Here is an 18,812-nt window from a genome sequence, read left to right on the forward strand (position 1 = left end):
ATAATTCTTTTGAAATGCTAAGATATGCTAAGAATGAATCATATTCCTTTTTGATCAACTAAAGTGACGTCTACAAAAATACGCTTTGGTTTTCAGAAACCTTCGTTCGGTATATATTCCCCAATTGTTGTGATAACCACTAACAAATTCTTCATGATGATACATAAGCTGGACCATAGGTCTTTTTGCCATATCTACTATCTGTTTATATCTACCATGTCCGTCTGCTATGTCTGTTATCCATTATATCTGCAATATCTATTATATGTTGGACCAAAGGTCAACTCATTGTTTTTGATACAACTGTTATCTATATATATTGGACCAGAGGTCGTTCTGTCATGTATTGGATTAGAGGTCGCTCTATCAAGCTCTGTTTTGTTCTGTTTGTTTTGCTTTGTCCGTTCTATGTAGTCTGCTCTATTAAATGATATTGGGAAATACCCCGTCATCTAACAATCTCTTAAAGCTCTGTTAAGTTTCTGAACAATATACCTTTGAATAACATTACGTTTAGCTTTGAAAGGTTTAATAAACGTTGTGTAAGATATATTTCTGAACAATATTTTAATCATGTTAAGTGTTTTTATAAATATAGAACTTATTCATTAACCCTTTACATTGATGCTACTCATTGGGCTTCTAACTCACCATCTTCTCTTATATATATAGATAAGCATCTGGAAGTGCAGCATTAGAGTTTGCCTTGGAGTCAACCGTTTTGCCAAGCCACGCGAAGATGTGCTTCTATGTTGAGGCCTAAGCTTTTGCTTTTGGTTAAGCTTAGTTTTGTAAAGTTTTATTAAATCATATGTATGATCTTAGGATGTATGGTTAAGCTTAGCTTTGTCAAGTTTTATTAAATCATGTGTACGATCTTGAGATGTATAAGATAACTGTATGTATAAATTATATGTATGTGATGAAATATTTTGTGTATTGCTATTTATGTCATATATGCACAGCTCAATGGACAAAGTTATTTCTATATAGTTTCTGTCACAAGCCACAATACGTAATAAATATTTTGTATTTTGATTAAGAGGTTGTAAGTAATTTACTATTACTGGACAAAGTTATTTCTATATAGCTTGAGTCACAGGTCCTAATACTTAATAAATATTCTGTATTTTGATTCAAAAATCATAAATAATTTATGATTACTGATCGATCAAGATTCAAACTTCTAAAAACGAGTTGGGATCGTGACATAAATTCTTAAAAAAAGTTAGAGAGAGAAGCCATCCTCGAGCACCACTCACGTGTGATTCGAACTCAAGTTAAATAAGACAAGCAATGCTCCAAACCGCTAAGTCACACATTGTTGCTATTAAATACAATGGCTCCGTTTGGTGTAGCTGTTAAAACAGATTATAGATTATAGCTTAACAGATTATAGATTATGACTTTAATCAGAAACTGTTAATCTGTTTGGTGTAACTGTTGGATTATAAATTTAAGTTGCTGAGTAGTGTTTGTTAAATAAGCTGTGAGATAGCTTTTTCAATTAACTTTTATTTTTTGTTATTCACTATTTATCTACATTTCTTATAAAAAAATGATAATAATATTCTATAGCTCATCTGGGTCTTTTTCTATTTTTAAAAAAATAAAAAATAAAAAAATCTAAGAGTATAACCGTAAATTAACATGTCCACAGCAGAAACTAATAATCAGAAGCAAGGGGTGAGCAGCTTCTCTGAATCAGCTTTTTTGACTTAAAATAAGTTGTTAGAATCAGAAGCTGTTTGAAATAAGTTTAACCAAACAGTCCAAAATAGCTTTTCAAAAGCCAGAAGCTATAAGTTGGCTCAGAAAATCCCAAACAAACACCCTCAATGAGATATATGTTATTTAGAGTAAATTATAAATATGCCTCTTAAGGTTTGTTTAAAGTATAAATTGTTTCTTATAATTTCAAAAATTACAAATACTCCCTTGTTAAAATTTTTTATCTAACAAAATTAACTAAAAAAAAAAATCATAATTCCTCTCCTATACAATAATAAAATTACTTAAATTATTAATTGAAATATATTTATAACATCATTAAAAATTGTTACTTAACTTGATGCTTTATTAATAAATAAGCAATTTGTTATAAAATTAAAAACCTCAATGATGGAATGTAATTTTTAAAACTATATGAGATAATTTGTATTTTAATTAAATCTCAGTTGATATATTAGTAATTTACCCTATTATTTATCATTAACATACATTAATTGGAAGTTACTCCCTGCACCCAACACACACACACACACAACCAAAAAAAAAAAAAATGCACACACACACCCAAAAACACAAAAACAAAAGCAAAAGCAAAAGCAAAAATAAAAAAAATAAAAAAAATCATAAAGTAACAAAATTTTAAATCTTCAATTAAAAATAAGTTAGATATTGGGGTGTGGTCTAATGGTCTAATAGCTGCATCTTAGAGTGTAATGAATAGGAGGTCAAGAGCTCGAGTTGATGGAGCAATAGCGGCCCCTTAGCTATAATCTAATTATATTAACACACTAATGCTATCTTAAGAGAAAAAAAAATAAAATTAATAACATAAGTGTATATTTTTGTAATTTTAATTAGTATATTTTATTTTCTCATAATTATTATCGTATTTTTTTCTTTCAACTTGCTCAATGGTAATATTTTTGTGTAATATAAGGGTGTAAATTTAACCCAATCTGGCACACTCAGGCCTAGCTTAGGCCAACCTATGTCAGGCCGCTCGCTCGGGCTTCTGCCAAAGTTCAGGCAAGTCATGGGTCAAAAAATTAGGCCCAAGTTCAGGCTTAGGGGGTATTCGGGTCTGGATCTAGGCCTGGGTTTGGGCTTGGACTTAGACCAAGCCTGAATAGTTTTTTTATTTTTTTACTAAAATTTTATTATTTTTCACTAAAAATGACATTGGATCATGGACCGGGATTTGAGTGGGCCTTGAGCGGGCACGGGTCAAGCTTCAAAATGACGACCTAAGCCCAAGCCCAGGGTCTCAAGCTGGGCTCGAACCTAGGCCTAACCGAGCCGAGCTGCAGGCATGTTTCGAGCTGCCCACGGATCATTTTTACACCCCTAAATACATAATGAAGTTCAATATTCATACAACTTTTAACTTTTTTCTGTTTTTGTTTTTGTTTTTGTTTTTTTCTTTTTTTTCTTTTTGTTTTTTTTTTTATCATTTTCATATGGATAAATATTTAAAACATTAAACTTGAAATAAATTAATAATATATCTTCTAAAATTTATATATTTTAAAATTAGTTATGATGCAATTATGATTTCACACTATATGGTATAGATTTTACCATTTCAGATCATCTTCAATGATTCGTCAAATCAATTACCAAATTTAAATTTGATCCATAATCAAATTCATGATTTCACTTTTTTTTTTATCAAACTGAAGACTAATGTGTCTTCCATCAAATCACTGTTTATTGTTGTTGAATTTTCACCATAAGATGTACGCCAATGCAAAAAAAAAAAAATGAAAAATTTATACTGACCAGTCAACCAGTGATTTGATGAAACTACAAAACCCTCCGTTAACACACTTGATATCAAATGAAATTTTTATTTAAATTTTTGCTCAAATTTAATATTAAAAAAAATAAAACACCGTTCGAGATAAAATATAATTTTTTATACAAAATATCCGTAATTCAATATAACAGTTATAAATATAATTTAATGATGACGTTATATAACTGTTATATTGAATTACGGATATTTTGTATAAAAAATTATTTTATCATTATATAATTTATTTTAAAACTTTAGATTCATAACTTTTTTTAATATTGTCCATGATACACTAATTATAAATAATATTTAGCTTATTTGGTTCTAGTTTTCAGAAAATAATTTTCAAAAAATTCAATATTTTTATTTTCCGTATTTTAATGTTTTCAATAATTTTTTTAATATTTTAAGCAAATTTTTAAAATTTTTAAACACATCTAACATAAATATACCTAAAAAATATAATATTTGTGAAATTTTTTTTAAAAAATACACTAAATACCAAAAAATATAAAAATAATATGAAAATTCAATACATTTTTAATATTTTTGTGTATTTATTAATTTTTTTAAATATTTTTTCACAAATATTTTTCTATTTGGATACAAATCTAAGTAATGTGTATCTAAAAAAATAAAAATAAAAAAAATATTTAAAATTTAAAAAATATTTACTAAAACGAAAAAAATATAAAAAATAAAAAACAATTTCTAAAAAACTGAATTCAGAAAACTAAAACCAAAAACATTAATTATTTTTTTTATCTTCCTTGAAGTTAATGGTAAAAATTTATATGAAATATTTTTATAAAAAATTTTAATATTATAATTAACAAGTGTCCATTTTGATTTAATTTCTTAGCTATGTGTCTTCTATCAAATCACTGTTTATTGTCGTTGAATTTTCACCATCAGATGTACCTCAACGCAAAAAATTATGAAAAAATTATACTGACCAATCAACCAGTGATTTGACGAAACTACAAAACCCTCCATTTAAACACTTAATATCAAATGAAATTTTTACTTAAATTTTTGCTCAAATTTAATATTAAAAAAAATAACACACCGTTCGAGATGCCTAACAATATATTTGTATCTTTCCTCTCGTCATTATATCTAACAGAATTAAAGGATATCATGAAGCCCAAAAAAAAAAAAAAAAAAAATTGATCCGAAAAATTGCAAAAATGAAGCCAAAACAGCCCCATAAGATGTAGAAAGCTAATGAAGCAAGCTGAGATTCAAGTCAGTCACCGTCATCGGAAAGCTATCGGCGATATTTAACAAATAAAAGAAAGATCAAGAACAGTGCTAGTTTTTTTTATTAATTAATTTCTAACAAATGTCCAAATACTAAAATAAATATTAAAAAAAATATAAAGCAGTTGAAAAGAATGTAGATAAACCATGAAACATCAGAAATGAAAATCTTTTCTCATACACAGCCATTGTCGGACTGTGTCAGAAGGTGTCCTAAGATTTTCTCATTTCATCATCTTGACCATGTATAAATCAATTTAATTCCTTATTACAACAAGTTCTACAAAATTAATAAGATCAAATCCACAAACAAAATAAAAAGGCACAGAGAGAGAATTGATCAGAAAGAACGTAGCGAGGATAAAATCGATCATATGAAATTGATCATCACCATCCCATTCAAATTCATCATATTCATTCTCCCCTCTGTATGTATACACATGCACAGAGACAAATATACAAATATATATAATGCAAAACTTGAGAGAGAGCGACCCGAAAATATGAGCAACAAGGTAGTGTACCCTGTGAGAAGCTTAAACTACAGATCCAGATCGAGAGAGAGAGAGAGAGACCTAGAAACCGAACTGAGTATCATGCGATGATTTATAGGGCTAATAGCGGCGGAATTGAAGCCCTAAACCTATTGGGTTGTTTGGTTGCAGATTCGTAGTTGTCCTCGATGTAGTTATTCCATATGTAAATTATGAAAAAATAGGATTGCACTTATTTGAGATTTGTTTAAAATAAAAAGAACACTTTGTGATTTGTAAAATCAAAAACACTCCCTTATTAACAAAAAAAAAATTATTTAACAAAATTAATTAAAAAATAAAATTTCTAACTACTTTCTTATATAATAATAAGATTAACTCATTTATTAATTGAAATAAATTTGTAACACTATTAAAATTTATTAATAAAATCGATAATTTGTTATGAAATTAGAACCCTCAAGAAGTGGGTTTTAATTTCGAGTATTATATAAATAATTTATACTTTAAGTAAATCTGAAGAGTATTTGTAATTTACTCATAAAATTATTGATAAATTTCAACTATTGACTCATATTAGTTTACCTCCGTTAATTACAAATTATAACAACTAATCTGCTTAATCTACTAGATTTTATTTATTTATTTATTTATTTCAAATTGGACCTTTAGGACTAAAATGTCTTTTTTGTCAATTAAGTAAATTACATTTAACTCCTTTGAACTATCGCATTGTATCATTTTATCCCTTTCAATTTGGAGTTTCTTATTTTTTTTTTATTACTTTTAATTTGCTAGAAAAAAAATTTTAAAAATTGAAAATTAAAAATCAAAAATATTTATAAAAAAATGTTCACTAAAGATAAGAAATATAAAAATATATCAGTTTATTGTTTTATATTTTTATATTGTTTTTGGTTTTTAGAAAAATTCTTCGCAAATATTCAAATTTTACATGCTTTTAAAAATAAAAATAAAAATTTGACTAAACTATGAAAAAAAATACTAAAAATAAAAATGACAAAAAGTATTAGTTTTCACTCATTGTGATATTAGTTATAATATTATTTTAGTTATGATTCAAATTTTTTTTTAATTATATCTCTTGTGATGCTGGGTTATAACACATCTTTTTTTTTTTTTTTTTAATTGTAACTCTCATAAGATTGAGTAATGATATTTGTAGTAATTAATCCCATAAATATTATAACTTACATATGATGGTATGTACCATAACATTATATTGTCCTTTTTGCATTTTGATTTCTAAAGTAACTATTATCTCACTTTGGCCATATTTATTTGTATAATTGAAGGTTGTAATTGGATAAATGGTGAGGTAAGTTCAAAAAAATCATGTTTGTTTTATGAAATTGTTATGGGATTAAGAGTACTTTGAGACTATAAAACTCTTTCAAGGGGGAAATTCTACCATACATGAAAGTGGTTTTCATGTATGTTATATAAAAAAATATGGATCATTAGATTTAGATAGAATAAATGCTAGCTATTGGATGAGAGTAGATAGTAAAACTATGTAGAAAAAGTAAGATGGTTTTGCAAAAAATAGAGTAGTTTTACTTAATTTTGAAATAAAAAACAATGATGCTAACTTACCATTTGTGTAGCTTGCTTTTCGTTGTTTTTCGGAGGGGTTTAGTCTCCTCAGATACGATAGCCCTACAATTCGGACTCTCGTTGTTCTAAATCTGATTTCACAAGTGCAATGTGAAATAAATTAACACAAATGAGTCTAAATCCGACAAATCCTTTGGAAGATCGATTTTCAATCAAAAATGTCAAATATTGACTGCTTTGTCAGATTTTAAAGTCGCCACTTAAATATTTTTGAAAAATTTAGAAAACCTGTGAATCGTGCTGAGCGCCACTTGTCCGTCATCACCAAAGTATCTCAGTTTGGAAACTTAGATATAAGAGGAGAAGGTCATAAATCGAGTACCCCACTCACCCGATTAAAAATCGGCCTCTATTAATCATGATGTGATTCTTAGATACAATATATGCTCTTGTTCCAATTTATTAAGCTATTTTTACTATGTGATGCACATAAGTATAGAGTAATTTGCAAAATTTGGAACGCTTTGATTTCATGCTCTGAAAAAGTGTTTTGAATATGTACTACTTGAAAAAGTGAGCTCATATGTACATTTAATCAAATCATCCCAATTTGAGCAATTAGCCTTCATCCACAAGCATTCAAGAGATATGTCAATTAAGCACTTAGCCTCATGGTAAATATGCTTGATATGGCAATACTAATATACATGCAATATGCGAAAGCAAGAAATGCTCACCTAGCACTCAACCGAGGCAAGCCAAAAGAAATAAAATCATTAGAAAAAGGCATACTCTACTATGAAAGTGACTAATGCAACACATACAAAGTGTAACTATTTGGTTCGGTTTATATTATGTCATGTGAATCAACTTAAAACATGCGATAGCACAAGTATTCAAGTAAGTAAGAAATGAAAATATTTGTTAGAGTGATGAACTGAACCCGATGCATGCAAAAATGGATATTTATACATGGTAATGATATGAAACCAAAAACATGATACTACATAGAACCATCATAAGTGAGTAAATAAAAAGGAGAAAGAAATGGGGGTTGAAAGACATACGCAATATGTACAAGTGTTACAAATTGGCCCTCGCACAAGAGGGTTCAAATGAATGTCCTAATTAACTAAATATTACAACACCAAATTAATTAACTAAGTTAACTAGTTATTACAAATTCAAAGGAATTTAACTAATTAATTACAACACTCTAATTAATCTAAGCTATTTAAGCTAGTTAAATCAAACGGTAGTCGGGGAACCCCACATGCAACCGAGAACATCCACCTCGAAATGCCTCTGTTTTGTTGCTTGATTATGTTCTGTCTGCAGTCACCAAATAATATTGTTTTTGTCATAGTTTCTCCTCTGTTCTGCCATGAACATGGCACTGCTTGCTCAACAAAAGGTGGCCGGCCGGTCTTAGATAGTGGTCGGTCGGATGGTAGGGTGGCCGACCGGCCACTGATTTTTGGTACTACCTTGCTGCAACAGAATGGAAACAGAGCAAAAACAGAGTGTTTCCAATGAGGTTTATCCTCTTTGCCTCTCCCTATCATGAAATTGATCAAGGGAGTAGTAGAATCGGTTCACAAATTATCAATAGTCACAAGGTTATTGCATGATGATCTATGAACTGATAGGACAAAGGCTCAATGGATGAAAATAAAATACCAACAAAACCTCCTCCCTATCATGGAAGTTACCTCAAGAGAAGTGATAGACATTGATTCTTGAACCATTTTCATCACTAAAGAGTATGAAATGACTCAAGACTCAATGTGTTCAATATAACATTCGATTGAACCCAACTCAATTTTATTATCTTGTGCCTCTTTTTGTCCAATTTTATTAGTCCTTTTCATTACCTTTCCATTCTTTAGTCATTTTGTCCAAAAGTGATAGTTATGTCCACTAATAAAGGGAAGTGTCAAACAAGAAGTTGTTCTTGATATGAGAGAGATTAAATCATTAAGCATGGAAGGGTTTCTTTCTCATACTTTAAACAACCGTCAATTGTTTGAACCAATTCTAAACAAACAAAGAGAAAACCAAGAAATGAGGGAGGTTGCAGAGATAGTTATTGCAAGCGTGAGTACATGTATGAAAAGTATGAAATAAAAGCTATTAACTCAAATAGGTTGGTGTCCAAGGCTTAAACCATCAAACCTATGAGGACTTACAACAACACAAGTCTAATATTCAAAGCATGAATGAAGTAAACACACTAAAACAATCTTAAAAATAGCAAAACAATGCTGGAATTACATTACAAAAGCTAAAAAAAGGTAAGCAAAAAGGGAGAGAATTGAAACTAGTAAGTAAGACTAAGGAGGGGTAGCTAACCCCCTTCACTTTTTGGACCTTAAAACTACATATTTTAGCCTTTGAAATATTTGAAAAATAGTGGCTAGAAGTTGGAAAATAAGTGGGAAAGACAAGGATAAAAGCTTGGGAAACAAGGTTCAAGGAATGGTGATTAACCCCTCCACCTTTGGTAGTTTTTAATCACAAGTTTGAGCCCACAAAAACAGTGTAAAAATAGTATACAAAACCAAGAAAAAGATGGGGAAAAAAGTAGACAAAGGATGGCAAGAGTTATACCTTTGAAAATGAGTTACACTTTTGTTCATAAGCCACAAGGTTCTTACTCTCAAGGGCAGATATTTTAGCTCAAGAATCTCAGCAATGAGCCCTAAAATATTGGTCTAGGAAGTATATGTAAGGTGTATGTATATTGTAAGATAGAGAGAGTGTGTGTGTGTGTTTTGCAAGATTTTGAACTTTAGTAAAATTTTCTAACCTAAAACCAAGAGGGAAGGTTCCCTATATATAGAAAAACAAGTTGCTATCTCGGAAATATCTATATTGAGCCAGTTGGTGTAGTGCATGCACATAGGGGGGACAGTTGGCAGCAAATATCTGCTTTGCTGGGAAACCTGGCCGGCCGGGGACGGTCGGCCACCAATATTTGGCCAGCAGGCCTCTGGGTGGTCAGGTTTTTTTTTTTTTTTTAAAAAAAAAAAAAAAAAAAAAAGCTCAAAGGAGGTGTAAGGTTCTAGGCTTCTGAAACTCAACACCGAGGTTCCTCACTGAAGAAATCGAACATTTCTACAACGTATCTTTTTCTCATTGAGTGATCAACCTAAGGCTCCCAAGTCTTAAGGGCGATCAAAAATGGGATGTCTACAATTTGCTACATACATGCTTACTATTTGCTATTCACCCATTTACTATTTGTTATGAATAAGCTTACTATTTAAAATATTATTTGCTAAACACCTTTATTTTTTGAAAATTATGCGCTCTTTTGCATTTTAAATTAATTTTAAATACCAATTACACACCATATTTAATTATTTTCCCTCCACATTTTGCCTTGTTATGATTTGTAAAAAGTAACATATGATACATAAATATCAATTTATTAAAAATTGTTAAAATTTACTAATTTTTTTAAAATAGTCATTATTGTGAAAAATTATTTTTCAATATAATATTAAAAATAAATTAAAAAAATTGCAAACAAAATGTTTTTAAATTGTAAGTTATTTAAACTTATTTTTTAAAAAAAATTAATTTAAAATAGTTACATTTTTTTTAATACCTACAACACCTAAAAAAATCTTTTAGAAACTTTTATAAATTCATAATTGTTGTTTTTTTTTAAATTTATTTTTATTATTATCAATTTAGCGTTTGTTTAACATGTGCTAAAATAACATTATCTTATTGGAGTCATAATCATCTTATTTAAGTCACATCATCTATCTACTACATCATTTCAACCCGAACTCACATTTCATATATTTTTATAAAAAATTAAAAAAGTATATTAATCTAACACTTCACAAACAACCCTGTAGTATCCATAATGAAATGTTTTTTTTCTTCAATTATTCATAAGTTTTCTCCATAATATTTTTTAATATCTAAAATATTGTAAAGCATAGATTGAAAATAAAATAGAATAAAATAATTTAAAAAGACCTCTCATTTGTCAATATTTATTAATGGTAATAAATGAATAAATGTACAGTAATTGCTTTCTTTTACCTACTACACTTGAAAACATTAATTGTTATAAGAATATAGTTAACGTCACGCCCTCAAATTTTAATTACTTGGAAACATTACCAAAAGTCTTTAATTTATGTTCATTTTTTATTTATTTATTTATATATCCCTTAAGTAATAAAAACATAATAATACATATTCTCTCTCACAATGAATACAACAAATATAATAATACACGCAAACTTCCACTGTGAAGCTACAAATAAATAATTACAAACGTCAATGTACAGAATTCATCCTTTTCATATCTACGATGAAATTACACATAAAAGATACATGAACTTCTTAACTCTCCAACTGTTAAATCCGAATTCTTTTCCTATAAAAAATGAAACAACAAGGGATGAGTATAATTGCCCAGTAGAAATTTCATAGTTCTACAACAATAACTAACACACATATAGAAATGATCATGCATGCAGGGTGATACGATATAGTAAGGTGGCGTTTTGTAATTTCAAAATATTGTACGTAGAGTACATTTTTCTCAAAATTTATTAGAACATTTAAAGAAAATCTTCAGCCATAAAAATTAACACTTGTCATAAAAAAAACCATAATTTTGAATTTAAGGAATAGCATCATTTTAAATTTATTAACTAATTTCAAAATATTCCTCATTTAATTTCCATCATAATATTTCTCTTTTTTATTTCCATTGTCTCTTTTTACTAATTATATTTATTATAACACCATAACCTCAAGTTCAAGTTCCCTTAATACTCAAAAACAACCCTCATACACTCCATTCCCACTAGTCCATTCATATTTGCTGTAACTCCTTAACGTAGAAATCCAAATCTCCTTTATATTTTATAACAGTTTCCTACACTCAACTCCTATTTGTCTAACAACTACATCACATCCCTGTTTGCATTATCAATTATTGTTCAAAATAACACAAGAATAATAAACCCACTTAATTCAATTTCTCCATTAATTACAAAACAAAATTCTTAATCTTTCCTTATAGTTACAAACAACCCAGTGAATCTATTATCACCAACCCCTTATCCAGTTATAATTTCTGTATGCATTCCTCTTCCATGCCAATTTACACATCAAATTAGAATTTCATAAGTTCATCACAAGTCACATATATCATCACCGACTCAACCCATTTCATACACATTCCACTTTTTGCCGACTTGACACGATGGGATAGTGGGCACCTAACTTATGATACCTTCCACTTTTTGCCGACTTGATACGGCGAGATAGCACCCAATTCATAACACTTTCCACCTTTTGCCGGCTATAATACAGCGGGAAGTGAACTCCCAAAAACCCTTTTCTCAAAAACCATATTTTTCCAAAAACCATTTTCAACTTTTAAAATCATCCCCACATTTGCCGGCTATTATAAGGCAGGAAGTGAGCACCCAAAAACACTTTCAAAACCATTCGTTTTTTCACTTTTGCCGGCTATTATATGGCGGGACTGTGTGGACACCCAAAAACATTTTTCCACTTTTGTCGACTATTATACGGCAGGACTGTGTGGACGCCAAAAAACATTTTTCCCACATTCGTCCAAGGATAAGCCTAGACAGGGCATCTATGCACGTTTAATTCAAAACCACCCTCACTTTTGCTGGCTATTATACGGTGGGATGTGGGCTCACAAAAACATTTTCCTCTTTGTCTTTTTGACTCCCCAACGCGGGTACCAATTAGACCACAACCCAACATCACTCAACACAACGCAACTCAACTCAACCCAACTCCACACAACTCAATCTAACTCCACACAACTCAACCCAACTCAACCCAACTCAACACATTTCAACATAACTTAATGCAATTCAACATAACACATAACAAAATTCAACACAACCCAATTCAACACTATTCAATACAATCTTGCATAATCCAATACAAACTCTTAAACCTCTACATCATCATTTTATCACAAAGCTCATATCATCCATACCATTAGTAATTTCTTTCCCTCCAAGTTTGGTTTCATATTATGACATAATTTAAAATATCAACATTAAGGATTCAATCGTAACTTTTACATAAATTCTCAAACTCTTTACAATTTCAATTAAACTTGTACATGTGTAATTTAGCACCTCAATTTCATGATACTACTTTTAATTTAAGCAAAACCATAATCTATCTTCATAGACCAAACTAGGGTTTTTAAAAGAAATTGAAGCTTTTCAAAAAACACATTTTATTCCAACCCTTGTATTGCTTTACACCCAAACTCATGACCCAAAATCATAACCCAACACTTCAAACCCTAAACCCCCAAGTCTCATGATTTGTCACAATATGCTTAAAATGTAAATTTTGCATTTATATAAAGAAAATACCACAAATCTATCTATAAATGAGAGTATTGAAGGAGAACTAGAAACCCTACCTCTTGAAGCAAAGAGATGACAACCCAAAAATCACCAGCGACGAAACCATGAAACTCTTGGATCAAAAGGAAGCCCCTGACGAGATCTACAAAGATCACTCTAGGTGAATAGATCAAAAGATCTAAGTGAAAAAGTTTGAGTTTAGAGAGAGAGAAAAGAGAAACTCATGATGTAAAGAGACAAAAGAGGAGAAAAAGTGAAATAAACATGTGTTTGGAGCCTATTTATCGTAGCAAGGTAATAATAGAACAATAGCCCCAAAGTCAAATGAAGAGAACAAGTCAAAAATCCCCAAAGTAGGGCCCAAACCCACCAAAAAATTTGAAAATTGTACACAGGTGTCGACCTTGCCGACAGAGGTGTCAACCCTTAGAAAGAAAAGCTGAGACACTAATATGTGCAGAGGACAAGATGTCGACACCTCCCAGACTGGTGTTAACCCATTCTCAGACTGGTGTTGACTCTTGTGGACGACAACAAAAGACAGGTGTCGACACCACCAAGGCTGGTGTCGACCCCAAATTCCAGCAACACTTCCAGAAATTTCAGGAATAGGTAAGGGTTGACCATTAAGAAGGCTGGTGTCAACCCCATAACAAAATTTCTAAGTTCTCAAGGAACTTTTGACAAGAACAGGCGCGAACAAACAAACCCAACAAGTCTAAGTCTAAATCAAATTATACTCCTCCAAACCAAGATACAACTCCGAGGACGCCTAAAATTAAAATAAGGAAATTAAATACATCCTCTAATAGATTAAAGGATACAAGTGTTACAGTTAATTAGGAAACTATAGAAGAACTCCCAACTCATTTGCATACACAATTGTTAGACTTATTGATTTTGATGATTATTTTGATTCTGTTTATGATTTATTTGGAAGAGAAAAATAAATTGAAATCTTATATTTTGTCCCATTATTTTTCACCTAATTTTTTATCCTTAACATTTTGGAGTGTAAAACTAGTGCTTAAACAGGTGTTAATTTCAGCTCAAAACAGAGTCCAAGACAGCACCAAAAACAGCCTAGCACAGCAGTAGCCGAAGCAGTCTAGCCCAAAGGAGGCTGGATGTCGGGGAGGACATCCGGCCGAATGACCGGCCAAGGGTTTTTGGCCCAGGTTTGCTGCAGTTCAGTTTTGCTTCTCACCGACTGTCAAACCAACAGTATCCTTGACAATTGCGGAAGTCATCCTTGACGACCGGGACCCCATCGGACATCCGGGAGGACATCCAGGTGGACGTCCCTCAAGAGCAAAATTTCATTTTGGACATTCAGGTGGAAAACCACTCTGTACTTCAACGGTTTTTTTTCAAATATAGTTGTCATCAATTCGACCCATATTTCAACTCCATCAAGATCTAATCATGTATGGGAAATGCAAATTTGAGTAGAGTAGATTTAACCAAAATCTTACTCAATCTTCTCAACACATGCAACAGACAATGGTTGATGATTTTTTGCTTGATAAATAGCAGAGCTTCTGCTGAACAAGACACAACAAGAAAGCAACAACATAAGCAAGAAATTTTCTCTAATCTTTTATCACTCTCATCTTTCTCTATTCTTTGAAGTATTCTTCATCTGGTTTTCTTTTTCCCTTCAGAAATTACAGTGAGCTTTAGCTGTAAGTATACATACCTGTGAAAGTTTTATTTTTACTGATGTAAACTCAAAGCTTCAATCTTTGTAATATTTCTTGAGAGAGTTTCATTTCAAGCTTTCTGTGAAAGAAAAACCTATCATTCAAATATTGTAAGAGTGTAGTACACTTAGGTTTCTGGACTCTTTGAGTGTGATTGAGAATCAACTAAAGAGGGCAAGGTTTTGGACTTGGTATAGTCTTGTAAAATCTGTGGAGGATTGCTCTATTTGTGAAGAGGTAGCACCCCAGTAAAGCTAGAAGATAGTGAAAAATCTCAAGTGAAGCTTGAGGAGTGGATGTAGGCTTGGTTGAAGCTGAACCACTATAAATCTGTTTGCCTCCTCTTCCTTAATCTTTTACTTAACTGATATAACTATTTACCGTAATTGCGTACTTCACTGTTAAAATTCTTCATTAGCATTATCATTAATTGTTATTCGTCTGCTACTTGGAATTAATTATCTATTGTGCAAATTGTAATTTTATTTTGTATTTGTTAAAACCTAATTCAACCCCCTCTTAGGTTGTCTTTTGGGTAACAACAATGAACAAGATTGTGTTTTTTTCCATATTTTTTCACAAAGAATAAATGAAAGAGGATGATTTAGATTTTATAAGTTGAAGACAATTTTTAGATAACAATTTATCTATGTCTCTATTTTATTTTAACATTGTGTGATATTTTAATTTATAAATTTTAAGATTTTGTTGGAAAATTATTTCACTTAGTCAAAGAAAAAATGGAGTTTTAAAATCTTAAGTCAAGTTTGGTGAAATAATAAGATAATTTCATTAACTATTAACTTAAGTTTATTAAAGTGGTGTCATATTGATTAGTAAATCATGTTTAACTAGTAAGTAGAGTTTGGTTGAGTAGTAAATGGAAATTTATTGAGTAATAACTAAAGTTTAATGGAGTAGTAAGTAAAAATTCATTAAGTAATAAGTCAAATTTAATTGAGTAGTAAGTAAAATCGAATGATGTAGTAAATGAGAGCTAATTGATTAGTAAGTGAATTAAGATGCAATAGTTGCTAGAAACTCATTAAATAATAAGTCGGGTTTAATTAAGTCAGTGAAATCTAACCAAATTATAAGTGGAATCTGATTAAATAATAACTCAAATCTACTTATCATGAAATAGTAAGTAGTAAGTCAAGTCTAGTAACATAGTGAGTGGAGTTTAGTTAAGTAGTAAGTAAAGTTTAATAAAATAGTAAGTAAAAACTCATTGAGTAGTAACTGAGATTGGATTGACTAACAAGTCAAGTACGATGAAGTAGTAAGCAAAGGAATATTGCATAATAAGTGGGCTCTAATTGAGTAACAAGTAGAAGACCGAATACTTATTATTTACAAACACAATACTTATCATACATTTTGATTTTATTTACCATACTTTCTGATTCTACTTGCCACTTGTTTTAAACTTACTACTTATTATGAAATAACTTACTACTCATTTTAAACTTATTGCTCAAGTTTGATAGACTTGTAAGTGGGGTTTTACTAAATAGTAAGCAAAGTCTAATGAAGTAGTAAGTAATCTTATTAAGTAGTAAGTAAGATTTAATTGAGTAGTAAGTGAAATTTAATTGAGTTAAATCAAGTCAAATGATGTCTTAATAAGTACTAAGTTAAGTCTAATAAATTATTGGAACTACTACATCCACACAAAAATAGGTTTCTCGGCTCGCTTGAATGATGTGAGATATTTTTTTTGTGTGTAGCAAGTCAAGTCAAATGAAGTGGTATTTTTTTCAGTACTAAATGAAGTTTGATAAACTTTTACATTTTATTTAATAATTTAAAAATCATATTTCTAATTTATTACTTATCAATCATTATGACTCTACCTACAATTTGCTTTCATTCTATTTACTATTCAATAGTAATTGGATCTTATTGAGTAGTAATCATGTTTGATTGAATCGTAAGTAAATTTTGATGGAATTGTAAGTAGAGTATGAACGAGCAGTAAGCAGAGTCTTATTAAGTAGTAAGTGAGATTTAATTAGAAATATGTAGAGTCTTATTAAGTAGCAAGTGATATTTAATTGAGTAGTAAGTCACGTATTCACACAATACTTATCATTGATTGTGATTCTATTTACCACTCATTTAGATAGTGTTTACCATTCATCGTAACTATACTCATTATTTTCATGACAACATAGTTCTTTGCTATGAACATGAGTTATTTAGCAAATAATTTACAACGACATCATTACAATCATCAAAGAAATCTAAAAATTTACAATGGCACTATCAAAATCAAAATATAGAAGTGACGTTAGATGTAATGCCCCAAAATAATAATAACAACAACCCATCTCATGATATTCAATAGTAACATCGCATGCAAAATAATAACCCTTCATTCATATTCTTTCACCGTACAAAAGATGACATATGCAAGTATACATTCATAAATCTTAAATTCTGAATCTATAGCGTATGCCACATATGAGTAAATTGAAGCAAAAGGTCATACAGATAAGTAATGCCCTAATGGTTACATCTTTCCAAGACAATGCTTGGTTACAACAAATGTGAGCTCTACTCATTACAGTTAAAGCCCAAGGTTTGTAAAAAATAATTATAACATGAAATAAAAAATGAGCCTTCAGCTCCACAGACATCCTAAGCTAAGTCCTTGGTAGAGGCATATCATCAGCACCTAAAAGTTATTTTCTACATAGGGTGAACCAAAGCCCAGTAGAGATGCTTTAACACAACATATGAATCTTAACGAAATCATAAAGTGAATGCATAAGAATGCTATTTGTCAAATATTTCACATTTCCATCACAAAACAATGTAATGCTAGATTATATATCAATTCATGAAAAATATCCATTTATATCAGCAAATAAGGTAATTGATACAAAACACTGAGAATCTTCTGGTATGTGTCTGCTAGTAGGCTATACAAGTACTACCAAAACCATTTTACCTGTACTAGCCAGAAGGATTGAAACCTAACCGCGTGGGTTTCTGGACTTTCAGTAAGAACACACATGCCAATATAATAACCACAACCATGCCCCATAACTATTTACAAAGGTATTCACGAATTTTTCTCAAAACAATACATTTTCAATATTTAAATATGAAACAATGCTCAATATAAGATGTATGAATAATTAATTTCAATTCACCCAATCTTCATGCAATTTCTACAACAATCAAAGCTATCCTTCACCGATAGTGCAAAACAGATATTTCTATTCAACAGATAATTTCCAAAAAAATATAAAATCTAATCATTTTCAAAATGGGAGTGATATTACATACCTAACTCCACTCTTATTATCAAGTTGAGTTTAATTGTTTAGGAGTTATTATTGTGTTTGGAACAGGTTGGGGGTTAGTTTTTCAGAAGAGTTATTGTCCAGTTTTCTTCTTGTTTGCTCGAGTGGTGTTTTAGTCACTCGATTGGTCTTTGACATTTCCCAACATTTTTATAGGCCTGCAAAACTTCTAGGAGGGTATCTTCGCTCGATCAGTGTTTCTTGCGCTCGAGCAGTCTTTTACAGGTCAGATCTTCTGGAGGGTGTTATTGTGTGCTCGAGCGGTGTTTTGGTCGATCGAGCAGTTTCACTTATTGTGTCTGACGCTTGAGTGATGTTTCGGTCGCTCGAGCGATCTGTACCTATATCAATTTGGGAAAAGGGGTTTTTGAATCACTTTTTCATTTTCTCTCTCTCTCTCTCTCTCTCTCTCTCTCTCTCTCTCTCTCTCTTTCTAATTCTTGCTTAAAACCTCAGATACTCCATCATCCATTGATTTCTCCATCATTGCTCTTTAGAGAAAAAAGTAAAGCTCGTCGAAACCTTCATTCTAA

General features: G+C 30.5%; 2 non-coding genes across 2 annotated transcripts; both read right to left on the reverse strand.

Moving 5' to 3' along the window:
* Window positions 1–4,937: 4,937 nt before the first annotated feature.
* Window positions 4,938–5,033, reverse strand: LOC114301537 (small nucleolar RNA snoR31/Z110/Z27). Its single transcript, XR_003643067.1, has one exon. It is a non-coding gene; the product is annotated as a small nucleolar RNA snoR31/Z110/Z27 (small nucleolar RNA).
* Window positions 5,034–5,123: 90 nt separating this feature from the next.
* LOC114301538 (small nucleolar RNA R32/R81/Z41) lies at window positions 5,124–5,209 on the reverse strand. Its single transcript, XR_003643068.1, has one exon. It is a non-coding gene; the product is annotated as a small nucleolar RNA R32/R81/Z41 (small nucleolar RNA).
* Window positions 5,210–18,812: the final 13,603 nt, after the last annotated feature.

The sequence above is a fragment of the Camellia sinensis genome, chromosome 7, assembly GCF_055761805.1.
Source record: "Camellia sinensis isolate YWXY chromosome 7, ASM5576180v1, whole genome shotgun sequence".
In the NCBI taxonomy this organism is placed as follows: Eukaryota; Viridiplantae; Streptophyta; class Magnoliopsida; order Ericales; family Theaceae; genus Camellia; species Camellia sinensis.